The 14,811-nt window shown below is 42.3% G+C and overlaps 1 protein-coding gene across 5 annotated transcripts in view; it reads left to right on the forward strand.

Annotated features, from left to right (window-relative positions):
• Positions 1-9,281: 9,281 nt before the first annotated feature.
• Positions 9,282-14,811, forward strand: part of SLC36A1 (solute carrier family 36 member 1) — a 44,802-nt gene continuing 39,272 nt past the window's right edge. For 2 of the 5 annotated variants that reach the window (XM_012740885.3, XM_075996233.1), the window contains exon 1: positions 9,547-9,686. The gene's annotated coding sequence lies outside the window, so the exon portion shown is untranslated. Of the gene's footprint in view, positions 10,237-14,811 lie in introns of all 5 variants that reach the window. The other 3 variants (XM_012740889.2, XM_012740887.3, XM_012740888.3) reach the window with 3 other exon arrangements.

Here is a 14,811-nt window from a genome sequence, read left to right on the forward strand (position 1 = left end):
GCTTTGGCAGAGGCTTTGAGCAAGAACAGCCTTGCCCTGCAGGAGCTGCTCAACACAGCCCCCGGCTTTTGAGCCTTAGTGAGTTCAGCAGCTTAAATACAGCCCCACCCCCCTTACCCAGAGTGGCGCAGACTCTGCTCCTTGGGAAGAATAATGGCTAAAGCATGAATGAATGGGTAAATGGGCTTCTTCTCCACCCACACACAGGCTACTCACAGTGGCTCTAACAGTCTGTTCTTTCCCTTCTTCCTTCCTGCCAAAGTCCTGATTGAGCACTCACGTGCCGAGCACCTTGCTGGGTGCTGGGAACCCAGCGCTTCCAGGCAGCGCAGGCCCTGGCTGTGATGAACTTGGTTGGAAGTCATGAATATTAATCATGGTGTCCCATAAATACATTTTAAAAATTTCAACTGTGATAAGCACTTTGAAGGAAAGTGAAAAGAGGCCCATGTGTGTAATAAAAGCAGTTGCCCTTGTAGAGGAGGGCAGCAAAGGTTTTCCAAGGAAAGGGGGAAATCCCTTGCATCTTCCCAATGGCCTCTTCAGCTTCCTGCTACAATGTGGCTCCCCCTGACTGAGGTCACTGCTTCCCTGCAGGCCTCTAAGAGCGGGCTCTGTTTCTCCGAGACAGGGTCTCTCACTCTGTCCCCTGGGCTAGAGTGCAGTGGCGTGATCATAGCTCACTGCAACCTCAAACTCCTGGGCTAAAGCCATCCTCTTAGTGACCATCTTTGGGGCCACTATTCTGCCTGCCACACCATACATCTTAGTTTACTTGGGATAATCCCACTACATACCTATTGTCCTGGTGAAATGTTAATACAACCTTTTTTTTTTTTTTCAAAAGCGTCTCCATTTAAACAAAAACGTATATGAACACCCTACTTATCCAGTGCTTCTCTTTTTCACATCATAATACGTAGAAAATGATAATATTTTGTAGGTCCTTGGGATAAAAGGACAAGGCTGATCGTGACTAGAGGCAACTGTCTCAGGAGCTCCAGCCACTTTTGGACCCATCTGGCTGCCCCAAGGGGCAAGGGTGTCAATATCTCAGCATCCCTACAACTCATTTATGGTACCCCATAGGCGACTGCTCACCACTGGGAAAGTCCTCCTTATATTAAAGCAAAATGATATATTTTTTTGTTGATGTGCTCCTGTGTGAGCAGCATTTGGTTCCAAGGAGAGGAGTGTACCTGGGTCTCATACACATCCTCTGACACTCCTGACGTCGTGATGCTGCCTGCAGGTTCTTGCAGGTGGTCAGGGTGATGTGCTCCTTGGCGTCATTTTCCCATATAGGCTGCAGGTCTGTGTCCTTGCAGAATTCGTCATCTCTCACGCACTCTCCCAAGCATCAGAGTCTCGGCACTGGCGGCAGAGCAGTCCTATTTAATCATGGATGGGATCTTGACTAGACGGCAAAATGTTTTCTATGACTTAAGAGTGCATACGTCTATTACCTATGTAACATATTTTTTTAATTCAAGCATACTTTGTTTACCACGAAAACAACATTGGTAAAATGTTTTATTGTCATGACTTCCTTTCAAATCATCACAAATTGCAATAAGAAAAGTGTCGAAACAATAGCACGGCCCGCGGCACATTACAGTGGTGTTGATCTGGCCGCAGCGCTTTCCCCAGGTACTTGAGTAGATGCTTGTTGCTTGAGCAGCGGGAGTTCTTGCTTCAGGAGCTGGTTTTCATTTCTTCCACTTCATTGCTAATTTACGGTCGTTACAGGGTGCACTCTCCTAAGTCACCAGCGGGTTGTATCCTGATGGTGGTTGGCCTTCTTCATAGCAATTTTATCTTTTTAATTTCCATTCCAAAATTAAGGATTTTCAAATTCATTTTTTCAGCACTTATGCCACTTAATGAATTCTCGATTTTTATTGTTAGGAGTTACCAAATATTTTAAACTATAATAATGAGGACTGCTCATGCTACAGCAAAGAAAAACCCAAACACCCTCAGACGGTCCGTGAGCGCGAACAAGGGCAACTGCTCTCTAGACGCTGGCAGAAGTGGGCAGGCCTTTCACGTGCGATTGAAGTGGCCACTGTACGGCAACAAGAGCACAGCGCCGTTTGCAGCGAAGCAGGCAGCGCTCGCTGCAGCTAGGGGACAGGGCGCCGCCTCTGGTAAAGGGGGCAGGGAGGGAGCACCCATAGCGCCTGCTGTATACCTCATGTGGCTGCCGTGACGATTGACTCGGTTAATCAACAAGGAACTTTAGCACAGTTCCTGTCATGGGGTAAGCGCTTGATTTCTTTCTTTCTTTCTTTTTTTTTTTTTTTTGAGACAGAGTCTCGCTTTGTTGTCCAGGCTAGAGTGAGTGCCGTGGCGTCAGCCTAGCTCACAGCAACCTCAAACTCCTGGGCTCAAGCGATCCTTCTGTCTCAGCCTCCCAAGTAGCTGGGACTACAGGCATGTGCCACCATGCCCGGCTAATTTTTTGTATATATATTAGTTGGCCAATTAGTTTCTTTCTATTTATAGTAGAGACGGGGTCTCGCTCTTGCTCAGGCTGGTTTCGAACTCCTGACCTTGAGCAATTCGCCCGCCTCGGCCTCCCAGAGAGCTAGGATTACAGGCGTGAGCCACCGCGCCCGGCCTTGATTTCTTTCTTTCTTTTTTTTTTTTTTAAAGATACAAAACCTAGGAATTTTAGAGCTGGAAGCATTTGTAGAGGGCAGTTCTTTTAGCAGACAGGGGACCGAACAGTAGTGCCACCCGTCGCAGAGCGTGCAGGAATATGGCTCAGGGACCCTCGGGATCTTGGAAGGAGAGGGGGAGAGGAAAAGGGACACTGGGTGGGGTTTGTATGACATCTCAGAGACCGTTACGCTTAAGGGCTGGGGAAGGGTAGAGTGGTAAGGAAGAATGGATGTTATATGACTATTGGGTGCAAAAGGATTAATTGTCCTAATATCTCTCTGAAGCATAGCCCCTCATGATACATAAGGAACCTTTAAGTGCCCGATTTCATCTGATTTTCAAATAACCCAGGGAGGGAGGCAGAGCCAAACAGGGTTTTCACCCTCACTTTCCCGATGAGGAAACTGGGGGGAGATGAAAAGTCTTGTCCAGGTCGTCCAGCTGGGAAGTGATGGAGAAAGGTCTTCAGATTACTTTCTACCACTCAGCAGGAAGGTGCTAGACCAACAAGTCGCCAGCAGGGGCCAGGCTCACAGCAGGAAGCAGGTGCCCCCAGAGGCCGAGCCTCTGGAGCTGCGGTCCCCAACCCCGGGGGAGCCGAGAAGTAGTACTGATGTGTGGCCTGTTAGCAACCGGCTGCGCATCGCCGCCTGGGCTCTGCCTCCCCACTCCCTTCCACACTTCCCCAGTCCGTGAAAAAATTCTCTTTCATGAAACTGGTCCCTGATGCCAAAAAGGTTGGGGGCTGCTGCTCTAGAGCAGTCAGTGGTTCTATATGGCATGAGGGAGGATCCCCTGGAGAGCTGGTCAAAACACAGAGTGCTGGGCCCCACCCCTGGGGGGTCTGATGTAGAAGGTATGGAGTGGGATCCCAGAATTTGCATTTCTACATGTTCCCAAGTGATGCTAAGACAGCTGGTCCCCCAGGGACCACACTTTGAGAAGCACTGATAAAATGGTTAAAGCAGGGTGCATACTAGCCTAGGGTAGTGTCATGCACCTCTAGTCCCTGCTACTGAGGAGGCTGAAGTGGGAGGATCACTTGAGCCCCGGAGTTCCAGGCTGTAGTGTTTGTGAAGAGCCACTGCACTCCAGCCTAGGCAACATAGTGAGACCCTGTCTCTAAAAAATGTAAATAAATAAACAAAACAAAAATAGAGTGTATACTCTAAGGAAAAGTTTCTAATAGTATGTGCTATAAAGAAGAGACTATATTTAATGTATGTTAATATACATCAGAGTCTAAGAGGACCTATGAAATCTTAAAACAATTCTCTACACATTGAAGGTACAGGACAGTTAACTGGATGTGTCGCATACAACTGTAGTCCCAGCTACAGGAGAGGCTGAGGCAGGAGGATCATTTGAGCCCAGGAGTTCGAGGCTGCAGTAAGCTATGATCGTGCCACTGCACTCCAGCCTGGGTGACAGAGTGAGACTCTATTTCAATTAAAAAAAAAAGTGGAGGATAGGTAGGGAGTAGAATAGGGGGAGATGGGAGAATTGTGAAAAGTAAAAGTCTTAAGCAAAACAAAAAAGTACTGGTGTTCATGGTTCTAAATTTTAACACCACAGACCTGTACATTTCTATATATAGATATATATTTCTATAATTGCATGATATAGGGTTTGGAGAACATTACTACCATGCTGGTACCTGTAAAACTTTGGGGAAGAGAGTAAACTTGGGGGAAGGGGATTTTTAATTGATGTACTTCTATAATGTCTAACTTTTCTAGTAAGAATTATTAATATTACATAATTTTTACTACATATTTAAGGGCTTTATTAAAGTATAATTTACATATAATAAACTACATATACTTAAAGTATATAAGTTGATAAGTTTCAATATATATGTTCGCCTGTGAAACTATCACAATAATCATGATAGTGAACAAATTTGCCATCTTGAAAATTTTCTTATATTCCTTTGGAATCACTCTCTCTTCTGTCCCTTCATCTCCCTTCTTCCCAGGCAACCGCTGAGAGGTGTTCTCTATCACTATAAATTATTTTGTATTTTCTATAATATTATATAAATTGAAAAATTTCCCACTTTTGCTCAGAATAATTATTTTAAGATTTATTCTTGTATAATTATTTTGAGATTTATCCATATCTGTATTAATAGTTTATTCTTTTTTTTAGCCTGAGTAACAACATAATTTCAAACATTTTGGGGCCGGGCGCGGTGGCTCACGCCTGTAATCCTAGCACTCTGGGAGGCCGAGGCGGGCGGATTGCTCGAGGTCAGGAGTTCGAAACCAGCCTGAGCAAGAGCGAGACCCCGTCTCTACTATAAATAGAAAGAAATTAATTGGCCAACTAATATATATACAAAAAATTAGCTGGGTATAGTGGCACATGCCTGTAATCCCAGCTACTCGGGAGGCTGAGGCAGTAGGATTGCTTGAGCCCAGGAGATTGAGGTTGCTGTGAACTAGGCTGACGCCATGGCACTCACTCTAGCCTGGGCAACAAAGCGAGACTCTGTCTCAAAAAAAACAAAAACAAAAAACAAACAAAAAAAACCATTTTGTGTGTATGTTTAAGGTGTGGAACCTGATGTTATAGGATACATATAGATAGTAAAATGGTTACTATAGTGGAGCAAAGTAACATAGTCATCATTTTGTATAGTTGCCAATTTTTGTTTCTTTTTGTAGCAAGAACAGCTAAAATCCACTCATTTAGCAGGAATCCCAAATACAGTACAATTTTTTAAACTTTTGTGTTTTTTAATTTTGTTATTTTTAATTGATACATACATGTTTATGGGGCACATAGTGATGTTTTGATACTTACAACGTATAGTGAGCAGATCAGGGTAATTAGCATATCCATTATCCCAAACATTTATCATTTCTTCATCTTGAGAACATTCAATATCCTCTATTCTAGCTATTTGAAAATATATAATATATTGTTGTTAACTGTAGTCATCCTACAGTGCTATGGAACACTAGAACTTATTCCTGCTCTCTAGCTGTAATTTTGTATCCTTTAACAAATCTCTCTCCATCCCTCTTCCCCCTACCCTTCTCAGCCTCTAGCAACCTCTGTTCTACTCTATATAGTACAATGTTATTACCTATAGTCCTCATGTTGTACACTAGGTCTCTAGACTTGTTCATCCTACACATCTGCTACTTTGTATTCTCTGACCTATATCTCCCCATTTCCTCTCTCCAACTCTCTCTGCTCCCGGTAATCAATCATGATTTGATTCTCTATCTCTTTTTATTTGACTTTTTAAAAATATAGATTCCATATATAAGTGAGATCATGCAATATTTTTCTTTCTGCATCTAGCTTATTTCAATTCTCATAATGTCCTCCAGTTTCATACACATTGTGGCAAATGCCAGGATTTCCCTTTTAAAGGCTGAATGATATTCCATTGTGTGTGTGTGTGTGTGTGTGTGTGGTTTCTTTATCCTTTCTTCCGTCAACAGACACTTACGTTGTTTCCATATTGTGGCTATTGTGAATAAGGCTACCATAAAATGGAAGTGCAGATATCTCTAAGAGATAGTGATCTCATTGCCCTTGGGTGGTGATTTCATCTCCCTTCCAGAAGAGGGATTTCTGGGTCATGGTAGTTCTATTTTCTATTTCTTTAGGAACCTCTATATTGTTTTCCATAATCCTGCAGCAATCTACATTCCAATCAACAGTGTACTAGGATTCCCTTTTCCCTACACCCTTGCCAACATTTGCTATCTTCTGATTCTTTGATAATAGCCATCCTAACAGGTAGCATGTCATAGTGGCTCTGATTTGCACTTCCCTAATGGGTAATGATGTTGAACACCTGTTCATATACTCACCTGCCATTTTTATGTCTTCTTTGGAGAAATATCTATTCAAGTCTTTTGCCTATTTTTTAATTGGGTTGTTTTTCTACTATTGAGTTGTATGTTCTTTACAAATTTTGGATATTAACTCCTTATCAGTTATATGGTTTACAATTTTTCCCCAATTCATAAGCTTCCATTTCTTTCTCTCTCTCTCTCTCTCTCTCTCTTTTTTTTTTTTTTTTTTGCTGTGCAGAAGTTTCTTAGTTTGACATAGTCCCATTTATTTATTGTTGCTTTTGTAACCTGAGCTTTTGGTGTGATATAAAAAAAAAAAAATCATTGCCAAAGCCAGTGTCCAGAAGCTTTTCTCCTATGTTCTCTTCTAGAAGTTTTATAGTTTTATTTCTTACAGTTAAGTCTTTTGAGTTGATTTTTGTGTGTGGTGTAAGATAACGGTCCAATTTCATCCTTTTGCATACACAAATCCAGTTCCCCCAGCACCATTTATTGAAGAGACAATCCTTTTCCCACTATGTCCTCTGTGCCCTTGTCAAAAATTCGTTGATCATATACATTGGGATTTCTGGGATCCCTGTTCTGTTCCATTGGCCTATGTGTCTGTTTTTGTGTCAGTACCATACCATGTTTTTCTTTTTTAATTTTTTTATTTCAGCATATCACAGGGGTAAAAATGTTTAGGTTACATATATTGCCTTTGCCCCGCCCACATCAGAGCTTCAAGCATGTCCATTCCCCAACAGTGTGCACTGCACCCATTTGGTGTGAATATACCCTTTTCCTCCTCTCCCCAGTACCATACTGTTTTGATTACTATATTTTTGTAATATAATTTTAAATCATATTTAAAATATGGAAGTGTGATGATAGTGTGATGTCTCCAACTTTATTTTTCTCTCTCAGAATTGTCTTGGCTATTTGGGGTCTTTTGTAATTCCATACAAATTTTAGGATTATTTTTTCTATTTCTGTGAAGAATGTCATTTGAATTTTGATAGGGATTGCATTGAGTCTGTATTTGCTTTGGATAGTATGGGCATTTTTAACAATATTAATTCTTCTGATTTATGATCACAGAATATCTTTCCATTCATTTGTGTCTTCTTCAATATTTTTCATCAGTGTTTCCTAGTTTTCAGTATGCAGACCTTTTACCTGCTTGGTTAATCTTTCTAGGTTATCCCATTTGTTTGCATATAACTGTTCATCAGAGTCCCTATGATCCTTTTTATATCTGAGGCATCTGTTGTAATGTCTTCGCTTTCATTTTTATTTATTTGAGTCTTTTTTTTTCCAGTTAGACTAGCTAAAGTCTTGTCAATTTTGTTTATTTTTTCCAAAAAAACCTCTTATTTTTATTGATTTTTCTATAGTTTTTCTGTTGTCTATTTCTGTTCTGATCTTTATTATTTCTCTCCTTTTGCAACTTAGAGTTTAGTTTATTCTTTTTCGAGTTCCTTGAGGTGTAATGTTAAACTATTTATTTGGGATCTTTCTTCTTCTTTAATGTAGGTATTTTTTGCTATAAACTTCTCTCTTAGAACTACTTTTGCTGCATCCCATAGGTTTTGGTATGTTATGTTTCCTTTGTCATTTGTCTGAAGGTATTTTTAAACTTTCCTTTTAATTTCTTCTTCAATCTATGAGTTGTTTAATTTCCACACATTTATGAATTTGCCAAGATTCCTCCTGTTATTGATTTCTAGTTTCATATCAATGTGGTCTGCAACAATACTGATATGATTTCAAACATCTTAAAATGTAAGACTTGTTTTATTGTCTAATGTTTGGTCCATCCTTGAGAACGTTCCAGGTGCATTAGAGAAAAATGAGTATTGTGCTGATATTGGATGGAAAATTCTGTATATATCTGCTAGGTCCATTTGGTTTAAATTGCAATTCAAGTCCAATTATTTCCTTATTAATTTTCTGTCTGGTTGTTCTAGTAATTGTTTAAACTGGGGTATTGATGTCCCCTATTATTATTGTATTGCAATCTATTTCTCCCTTCATGTCCATTAATATTTGTCATATATATAATTTTTAGGTACTCCAATGTTGGGTGCATATATATCTACTATTGTATATTCTCTCTCTTTTTTTTAAATTTTTTACTCATTTTTTTTTCTTTTTTGACTCTAATTACAGTGCTTAAAGTTTGTATTGTATGTTCTCTTGATGCATTGACCCCTTTATCATTAAACAATGATCTTCTGCGTCTCTTGTTACAGTTTTTACTTGAAGTTTATTTGTTACATAATTTTTAAAGGAAAAATCTGCAGAGAGGAGAAAAAGGAGAAAGCTAGATAATACATACACCTCAAACGTACTTAAATTTTGTCATCGACTTAAAAATGTTACTTAAAATTTTTAAATATATTAAAAGATGGTATTGCCCTGCCCCATAGTCTCATTTCCAGTAGCAAGCACAGATGAGAGTTTGTGTATGCTTCTAGAAATATGACTAGATTTTTTTTTAAAGATGTATATTTCTTGATTATAAAATCAACACATGCTCATTAAAACGTGTTAAAGAAAACACGGCAAATTTAAAAATTAGCAATACGTGGCAAGAACACAACTGAGGAGACCGGGTTCTTCCACGAGACTCTGTCCATATCCCGAGACCAACGCCCCTCAGGTCCCTCTCCCCGTCCCCAGAACCTGGTCCTCCCTGCAGTGGCAGCAGTAAGTGGCCAGGTGGCGCTGCGGAGCCGAGTGCGCGACCACGGTAAGAAACGAGGAGCAGCAGCCGAGTAAGGGAGCACGTGACCTCGGCCTCCGGCGTGGACGCCCGGATCACGTGACGGGGCCCGGAAGCGGCTCTCCCGGCCACCTAGGAGGATTGCGCGTGGCCGGTGCTGAAGCAAGGGGGCGAGGGGGGGCTGTGCTGAAGCCAGAGCCGGAGCCGGAGCTGGGACCGGAACGCGAGCCGGCAGTCCCTGCGCCGAGCTGCTGGGGCTGGCGGCGCTCACCTGCGCCGGGACCCAGCTCGCCCTCCCCCCGGCGTGGCAGATGCTCCAGGTCAGGCACTGGACCGGCGTGGGCTGCGGGTCCGCGACTCTCCGGCTCCCCTGGCTCGCAGCTGCGGTACGATGCGAGCACTCCTCCCGGAGCGAGGCGAAGCGGAGCTCCCTTGTCCCTCGCAGTATCTCCCTTGACCTCGTGGGGCTGGGGTCTCTCCGTCCTATTTGACAGGTGGGGAAACTGAGGTCCCGAGATGGGGAAGATCGCCCAAACGACCGGCTAGCTAGGGCTTCTCCCACGCTTCCCTGAGAGGTCCGGCTGTTTCCGATAAGTCTCCTGCCCGCTGCGGCTGCTCTGCTGGGGACTTGCTGATAATGGGTCTTTGGGTCATAGAGCACCAGAACCGCAAGGACTCTGGAAAATCGTCTGGTGCAACCCCCTCCTAGGACAGTTGGGGAAACCGAGGCCCAGGAAGGGGTAGCAGCTTGCCTAAGGTCACCCAACGAGCTAGTCGCGGACGTGCGACTAGAATCCAAGTGTTCCTAAGCTCTGGCGGCAGCTGTTTGCTGGTCACACCACACTGCCTCCTGCAGGAAACTTGACATCTGAAAAGACACCCCTTCTGTCCCTTTCTCTTTTAGTCCTCTCCCTTTTTAGCTGTCTGCATTCTTCGTCGCCCGGGTTGGATCGGCTCTGGGTGTGGTTCTCCGTTTGTTCGTGATTTTTTTTCTGCACACTCATCGTTCTGTAGGTTTGGTTTCTGATCGTCCTGCAGTTCTGCGTAAGTCATACCGAAATATGAAGTAGGAATCGGAATATGCTCTTGGGAGGATAGATGGCTGAGCTGAGGTTGTGGAGAGCCCTGGCGTGAACTTGGAGAATGTAAAGACCCTTGCTTTGTTTTTTCTATAACTTGTCAGATTTGGTAAAGACTGGTTATTTGCGTGGATGTTTCACATTTGTTTGAGGTTTGCTGAAATAAGATAGCAGCGTGGTGCAATGAAAAGAACCAAGGTTTACGAATCAGGAGATTTTGTTCTAGCTCTGCTACTTACTTGGCAACCTTAGGTGACTTGTGTTTAGGTTTCTCAGTCTATACAGTGATGGAGTTGAATCCCTAAGGGCCCCTTCTGCTCTAATTTGGATGCTCTGCATTTAAGTCTTTTTGTTTTTTATTCAGATAAATTTTTCTCTCCCCCCCCCCCCCAAGTACATTATCAACCTTGCAACAAGACTTAATCCAGTTAGCCAGGAAGCAATTTCCTTGTACGTATTGCTACCTAGCCATGAAATGCTCCTCCTCTTTCTTTCTATATCTGTATTGTGTCTAAGCTAAATACTAACAGACTGTCTTCAATGATCAGGGCCCTCTATTGACTCTTGTCTAGAATCTACTTTACAGTGATAAACTTGTATGTTTAGAACATATTTTCTTAGATGTTCTTGAAGTCAAGAAGTAAGGGAACAAAAGGCTCTGTCATTCGCTCAGAGTTTAAGACTCAGAGTATGTTTGGGGGTGGAGGCTGTACGTAGCAGAGCCTGTTCTGAAGACAGTATTTAGTCTGTCTCCCTTCATTGCCTGATTGTGTCACTTATAATTGCCTGCTCTGGAATCCTTATTTTCCCTGTAAGCTATGTGGCTGTTCATTTGGCCTCATCCCGTGGCAGCCCAGTGTTCATAGCCGTCTTTGTCTTTTCCAAAGGCTGTGTAAGGAAGAGGGGTTTCATTTATTTTGTAATATTCCAGAGGCTACAGCTAGGACCAATGGACGGAAGTGGCAGAAGGGAAGTGGTGTTTGGTGAGCTTGAAAACTTTAAGAGAACTAGTGGTCTCCCACATTGGAACGCAGATCATGGAGCGCCTGTCACTAGAGGTAATTGTCACTGGGCAATTACTCTGGGGATGCTATAGGTAAAATTATCCTGTTGGGTAGAAGGTTGGACCTAGATAAAGAATTAGGTTTTCTTATAACTTAGAGGTTCTGTGACATTCTAAGACTGGATTTATAATCCTGTGGGATGTGGAGTAGAGGAGGGAGTAGATGACCACTTTTGTGACTGCTTTGTTTTTATTTTTTTCCCTTGCCTCAGACACCCATTCTCATGTTAAGTATTCCTGCTTTTTATTCCTTTTTATCACCTCCTTCTGCCTCCCTGGCAATGTTTCTCCCCTGTCCTCCCACCCTCTCCAAATGCTTGATGTCCCTTCGGGGGTCAGATGAGTGAATGGTCTTTTGTTTTTACTCTGGGGTGCTGATGACCCCTTCCGGAAGCGTGTGACGGATTAATACCACTAACATCTAGGCCAGCTTTTCTCTTTTTCCTGTAGAGGAAACCCACATTGTTTGCCTCATCCCAGGCCTTGGAGGAATCCTGGACTTCCCTCCATTGGCCAGGCCTTGCTGGGTTGAGCGCACAAAGGTAGCCTCTGTCTAATGGGCGTGGGATCAAATGGATGGGCCATTGTAAATAGGCCAAAATAGGAACCTCATGATGCTGCATTTGGTGCTGTCTCCTTTTATCTCCCAAAACATTTCTCTTGAAACCCTTAACACCCAGGGCCAGTTCTCAATGACCCTCTCTAGTAGGAAAATCTCTTCTGTGCTTCCCTTTTCCAAGAAGCTGGGAAATCTGTATATGTGAGTTACTGAGATTCTCAGGGCACTTAGATCGCCATTTCCAAGATAGGGACCTGGCTCAGCTCTCCAGAGTACTAAGTGGAGAAAGTACTTTTTTTTTTTTTTTTTTTTTTTTTTTTGAGACAGAGTTTCACTTGTTGCCCAGGCTAGAGTGAGTGCCATGGCGTCAGCCTAGCTCACAGCAACCTCAAACTCCTGGCTCGAGCGATCCTTCTGCCTCAGCCTCCCGAGTAGCTGGGACTACAGGCATGTGCCACCATGCCCGGCTAATTTTTTATATATATATCAGTTGGCCAATTAATTTCTTTCTATTTATAGTAGAGACGGGGTCTCGCTCTTGCTCAGGCTGGTTTTGAACTCCTGACCTTGAGCAATCCGCCCGCCTCGGCCTCCCAAGAGCTAGGATTACAGGCGTGAGCCACCGCGCCCGGCCTGGAGAAAGTACTTTGAATTTGTATAGTGTACTTTCTCACTTCCTGTCCTTGAACTTCTCTATAGTATAGTAATCATAATTGCTACCATTAATAAGGGTCCATTATGTGCTGGGCAACATATTTAACATTTATTTATGTATTTTTTTCTCCTATCTTCACAATAATATTGTGATATGGGTATTATTAATAGCATCTTTCAGATGAGGAAACTGAGGCAAAGGGAGATTAAGTAATTTAGGGTCACACACCAGACTCCAAACTCTCGTACTTTTTGCTATACAGACCTAATCCCACCCCGAGCTTGAGGGCCAGTTTTATTCCCAGAAAGATGTTAGGGAGGGCAGATAATTTACACCGTGATAGAAAGAACGTTAGATTGGGACTCTGATTTGTTGGATCTAATCCCAAATCTTCTTTGACCAGCTGGGGCCTGGACAAGTCAGCCTTTCCGCATGGACCTTGGTTTTCTCACCTCTCAGCGTGGAATCAAAGTCATGCCTAGTCCTACCTCCCATGTAGTGATCTTTATGATTATGGGTGAGAAGTGAGCATGTCTGCCTGTTCAGCACCTGCTCTGTGTAGGGCATGCTGAGGTCAGCAGCTGCCCTCTGTCTGCCCTAGCACCAAACTCCTGCAGGGAGAAGTCTCAATGTATGGGGTGTACTTCTGTGGTAAGTTAGATGGACTCCTGTCGAGGCTGTTTCAAAAACAAAACATGTAGAAGTCACATAGCATCACAGTCTGTGTCCTTGTTCATGTCTTTAGAGTTCCAGCAGCAGAGAGGAGAAAATGCATCTAGGGAATTTGCTGCTGCTCTGGGTTCCAAAGTCCAACCCAGTGTAATTGTTTCAGAATAATGGATGCCATTTTTAGTCTGCAAACAAGCGTTACCAATGCATGAACTCTTCTGATAGGAGGTGAAGCCTGGAGTGTACCTGTTATAATAAGATCATATTTTTTTGTAGTCCTTTATATAAATCCACTATTTATATAGTGGAAGCTATAGGGGAAGCTAATTAAAAATAAAATGCCCAGGTGGTATCAGATCAGGCTCAGGAATCTGTTTGCCTTTCTCTCCCTCCTTTTTTTTCATTTTAATATGTTTTATTTAACCCAGTATATCTAAGATATTATCATTGCAATATGTAATCAATATAAAATGATTAATTCATGAGTTATTTCACAATTTTTGTACTAATTCATTGAAATCCAACATGTACACATTTCAGTTTTGCCCAACTGTATTTCAAGTGCTCAGTGGCCACTTGTGGTTAGTGGTTACTATTCAGCTGGTACCATCTACTGTGTCTCAATCCTCCTTTATTTTGAACAAACTCAGTCACTAAAAAATTGAAATTGGAATCCTGAAGTTTCAGAAGTAAAAATGTATACTAGAAATCATCTAATGCAATCCTCTCAATTCTATACCAAAATAATAAAACAATTTATATACTCCTGAATCCTATGCTGTTTTAAAATGGAAACATGAGTATTTGAGTTTATAAAAAGAATTCTGGCTTTACATTTAAAAAAAAAATTACAGAATTCTCCTTAAAAATTTCCCACCTTTAGAAAATTTAACACATGGTTTTTTAAAATAAAAGTTAAATTTGCAAACACATTTGCCATGCTACAGCCATTGCACAAAGTGATTCCACCTGTTCATTTTTAATGCCAAGCTAAAACGGGGCCTATTTTGTAGGTTAAAGAGCAATTCTTTGTCTATTGATATAACTGAAGTGTACCTATTATAATAGTTTATGTAGGGAAAAAGAAGGAACTATTTCAAGGTTATACAAATAGTTGCTATTTGAATGCAATTTTGGTTGAATATAAACTTGAATTTTTTTTTTTTTGCCATAAAACTTTTCTTCCTTAGTGTTAGGGTGGAAAAAAGCCTGGAAGGTGCTCATGGCATGGGTGGAGAAAGGTTTCTCACGCAGAAATTAAGATATATCAAAGTTAAAAGTGTATTTTAGGCCGGGCGTGGTGGCTCACGCCTGTAATCCTAGCTCTCTGGGAGGCCGAGGCGGGCGGATTGCTCAAGGTCAGGAGTTCAAAACCAGCCTGAGCAAGAGCGAGACCCTGTCTCTACTATAAATAGAAAGAAATTAATTGGCCAACTGATATGTATATAAAAAATTAGCCGGCCATGGTGGCGCATGCCTATAGTCCCAGCTACTTGGGAGGCTGAGGCAGAAGGATTGCTCGAGCCCAGGAGTTTGAGGTTGCTGTGAGCTAGGCTGACGCCATGGCACTCACTCTAGCCTAGGCAACAAAGTG

The sequence above is a fragment of the Microcebus murinus genome, chromosome 21 (assembly GCF_040939455.1).
Source record: "Microcebus murinus isolate Inina chromosome 21, M.murinus_Inina_mat1.0, whole genome shotgun sequence".
NCBI classification, from domain to species: Eukaryota; Metazoa; Chordata; class Mammalia; order Primates; family Cheirogaleidae; genus Microcebus; species Microcebus murinus.